The following is a 4,229-nucleotide window of genomic DNA, read 5'->3' on the forward strand; positions in this document are numbered from 1 at the left end:
AGGATGGGCAGCTAACCCACAGCTTTTACCTCAGGGCTCCTTTTTCCTGTGACCACTGCCCTGAGGGGACCCTGACAGCACATGCCACACCCAGCACACCTCCAGGTGCTGGGCCCAGAGCTGTGTGCCACCTACAACATCACCTGCACTGGTTTGGGAGTTCCACTGATACCAGGGCAGGCCTGCGAGGGCATTCACAAACCTACAAATTCAACAAATTTCCGTCTTGCACTCTGAAGTCTCCAGTCTACAGAAGGTGGTCAGGATGAGGGCATGATCACCCCTACTGCTGGTGGCCACAGAGACCCAGAGATCATTTCAGGAGGCAGCAGGATGCTGCTGTCCCAGCCAGCTTGCCTGGCAGCACTGCCCAGGGCTCGTGAAGGACGGCGGCTGGTCCCACCAGCCCTGTGCCGGTACATCCAGAACACCGGAGGTATTATTTCCGATTAAGACCAGATTAAGCCCATTTAATTTTAACTCAGATTAAGCCCCTATTTAGAACCTGGCCCTGTTTCCAATGCAGCTGGGCTGACCCCCTCCCTCCCCCCCAGGGGGCTGTGAATCACCGTGGAGGGACGTTGGGTACCACCCAGCCTCTCCCCCATCCTCCTGAGACAGAGCAGCTAACACTCTGAGTTACTAAAATAAGGCTTTGATGGTGGGCACTCATGTAAGAGCAGCGTTTTAGGATGGGGTTTAATATTTTGTGGCTTCAGGAGGGACCCCAGTGCCTGCAGTCCACGGGGGTGTTGGGCAGACGTGAGCACTGAGGAGCTGAACTGGTTTAATCTCTAAATAACGATGGAAGTGCAAGTGTGTGAATTACTCCAAATGAATGTATCACCCACACACGCTACACTCTCTGCATATCTAATTACGCAGCACTTGCTCCTGCCCTGCTTTTGAAGAAATACTCCACAAGCCACCAGTGCCTTTCAAACAAGTGATTACAATGCAATTTCGGGAAGGGAGAGTTTGGGAGCCTTTCAGCCTAGCTGAAAAACAGCACTGGGGAGAACATAATCAATCTCACTGATTTTTTATTGCTATTTGTGTAAAGAAGGCACCCCAAAGCTCCAAATCTGTGAGGAGATAGCCCCAAGACAAGCAAAATCTCTGTTTTTCAAGAGGAAAACAGATTTTTTTTTTCTTAAGAACAAGGCACCACAGCAAAGGCAGGTTTGGCAGCACTTTTTTTTTCTTTTATTTGATAGATTTCTGGAGTAGCTGTTATTCTGACTTTACCAACTCATCCTTCATCCTAACCCTGCACTGGGCTGTGATATGAAGTGACTGTGTGGTGTGTTTTCACTTCCTATTGACTGGTTGTGTACTTCCCTCCCGCTAATCCCTTGTTAATGGACACTTTCTTTGAGCCAGCTGAGATCTGAGTTATGTTGTCTTTGTGCTTCTCGCAGATTTTATTACTTGGATATCTTTGTTTTCATTATTTCGAGATTTGGGGATTTTGTCTCTTCCCTTCAGATGGATTCATGCAGTTAGAGACGGGCTGGCCTCCCACAGCTCCTGTTTGCATTTGATCTGGGAGCAGTGGGAGAGCAGCTCCTGGGATGGAAACAGCACAGTCCCACACTTCAGCAGCCAAATCCAGGAGAAAACCCACTTTTGGCATTTGCTGGAAACCACCTCTCACTTCCAAGGGAAAAAAATAAAGCAAATCCACCACTCACTCGCTGAACTGGGGTGCGCTGGTTGTAACTGGGCTGTGCTGGAGGGTGCACACACAGCAAGATACAAACCACCCTCAGCAGCAGGGAGGTGGCAGGTGGAGCAGGCAAGGAGGGGACAGCCCCCCAGCTCTGGTCCTGGGATGCCGAGGGACTTCCAAAAATGCAGAGCCTGAGGCTGATGGAGCATGGCTAGGTACAGGCTGTCATGGAATCATGGAATCACAGAATGGCTTGGGTTGGAAGGGACCTTCAAAGGCCACTCAGTCCAACCCTCCTGCCGTGGGCAGGGACACCTTCAACTCATCAGGTTGGTCATGGTGTGGGGAAGCCGTTGGTGACATCCCTGGACATGGTGCACGTGGCAGTGAGGTGCACGGGAGGTTCAAGGACACCACTCTGGTCTTCAGAGGAGGCAAAAAGGGCAATGCATGGTGCAGCAAGGACAGATGGAGAGCCCAGAAGGAGTCCTCTGGCAGCAGGGTCCCACCTGCAGGAGGGACAGGAGACCCACTGGGAAAATCCAGGGTTGCAGGACAGGCTTCTTGGGAAAGCAGAGAGGGGGAGATCCTGCAAAACCACCGGCAGAAGGGAGACACACAGTTAAAGACTTATTCCTCCCAATCAACTTGGAGCAGAGCTATAAAACTTTTCTTTTCTTTTTCATTTAAATATATTTTAGCCCCATCATCCTTAGGATGGGCACAAACCCAGTCCAGGGAGGAAAGGCAGAGTAGTCAGTGGTGGCATAACCTGAGCAGTCCCTGGAGAGCCAAGGCTGCCCACAGGGACCAGACAGGTCACCAGGGGCAGGTGGGAACTGGAGTGATGCTGAATTGGGTTTTCCAGACCAGCGGGAAGGTGTTTTCTAGTGGAGAAATCAGAAACTACCCCATAGTTTCAAGAAATGAGACAAAAATAAAACCCCCAGGAGTTCAAAGGAATATGGTTTGAGGGTGAGTTTCTCAGCTGGGACACAGAGCCTGGTGCTGGTCATGGCAGAGCTTTGGCCACAATGTCCCTGGAGCTGGGAACCTGCTCTTTGCAGACTGGGAACTGCTTCCAGCCAAATGCCACAGCTCAGAAAAGTCCTGGCATGTTCAACATCTCCACTTTGTCTTCTTAGTGCCCTCTCCTCAAAAAATCAAAAACAAATCTGATATTTTGGTGCTTCCTGATAAAATTTACCTCTGTCAAAATGACCTTTTGGTTAAACAGCACTAGCTGGCATTAATCCTATTATTTCATCATGATTATTATTTTTTATCAATCCAACACAGCTGCCATTTCATCTGGCACTGAGTGAGTTGAAGTTCTCAGCTGGGGCATGCCGTGCTCTCAGATGTGTGAAACGCTGATAGCCACAACATGAATCACCCACCCCTTGCCCTCCTGCCACCCTACAGTTGGCTCCAGGTCTACATTGAGATGGTCAGAGAAGTCAGCTCAGCATCAAGAAAAATAATCTCTTTCCAGTTTGTGGATGCACCAGATGAAATTCAGAGTTGTCTCCCACAGTGCCCTCAGCTCCTCACGGTTGGGCGATGCCACAGCATTCCTCAACCTCTGCAAAAAGGAGGAAACGTGATAGAATTGCTGATGTCTTGAAAGGGATAACAAATACAAGACAGCCCTATTCCAAGATTGATTTTAAGGCAGATAAAGATGAGGGCTAAAGCATTTCAAATCCAATCCAACAAAGTCCTTAAGCGGCTGCTTTAAGGCAAGCAGAGGAATAATGCCATCGACTCAAAGGGGGTGTTTATCTGGTTATATTTATGAGGGCACTTAAGGGCTTTGCTGGATCAGGGTGTCAGGTGTGGGAGGAGAACGCCCCGCTCACCTGCCCGCCGTGGCCTTGGCACACCCGGCCACGCTGCACAACTTCCTGGGAAAATGCATCCAACGGGAGGTGCAGCCGTGACAGAGCCATTGGAAGGGCAGCACAGCCTGGATGGGTGCCCAGGGGATGTGGTGGGGCCTCATGAGAGCTCATCTCTCTAGTCTGGAAGTTGCTGATTCCACCTGAGAGCCAGGCATGGGTGAGGTGACCTTTTGAGGTCCTTGTTTCTGTGTGAGGGAAGGGTTGGAATTGCAGGAGGGGCTTGCACTGAGCTGCTCCTGCTGAGCCTGGCCATGGATAGACATGGGAACGGGCATGGATATAACCATGAGTGTGGACATGGAGAGTGACTTTTTACAGGAGCAGATAGTGAGAGGAAAAGGGGGAATGGTTTTTAATTGACAAAATTCTTGATGGCTAAAGACTGGTAGAATTGGGAATTCTAAGCCTGGAAAGGAGAAGGCTTCGGTGTGACTTCCAGTGCCTGAAGGGAGCCTTCAAGAAGGATGGAGAGGGAATTTTTACAAGAGCATGGAGTGACAGGGCAAGGGGGAATGGATTCAAACTAAAAGAGAGTAGGTTTAGATGGGGTATTAGGAAGAAATTCTTCCCTGTGTGGGTGGGGAGGCCCTGGCACAGGGTGCCCAGAGAAGCTGTGGCTGGCCCTCGATCACCGGAAGATGTCAAGGCCCGGC

At 50.3% G+C, this 4,229-nt stretch overlaps 1 long non-coding RNA gene across 1 annotated transcript in view; it reads right to left on the reverse strand.

Moving 5' to 3' along the window:
• Positions 1 to 1,183: 1,183 nt before the first annotated feature.
• The window catches only part of LOC108447825, a 7,942-nt gene continuing 4,896 nt past the window's right edge, over positions 1,184 to 4,229 (reverse strand). The window contains exon 2 of the long non-coding RNA XR_001863522.1: positions 1,184 to 3,257. This is a non-coding gene — a long non-coding RNA (uncharacterized LOC108447825). The remainder of the gene's footprint in view (positions 3,258 to 4,229) is intronic.

This window comes from Corvus brachyrhynchos, unplaced genomic scaffold, assembly GCF_000691975.1.
Source record: "Corvus brachyrhynchos isolate BGI_N302 unplaced genomic scaffold, ASM69197v1 scaffold245, whole genome shotgun sequence".
In the NCBI taxonomy this organism is placed as follows: domain Eukaryota; kingdom Metazoa; phylum Chordata; class Aves; order Passeriformes; family Corvidae; genus Corvus; species Corvus brachyrhynchos.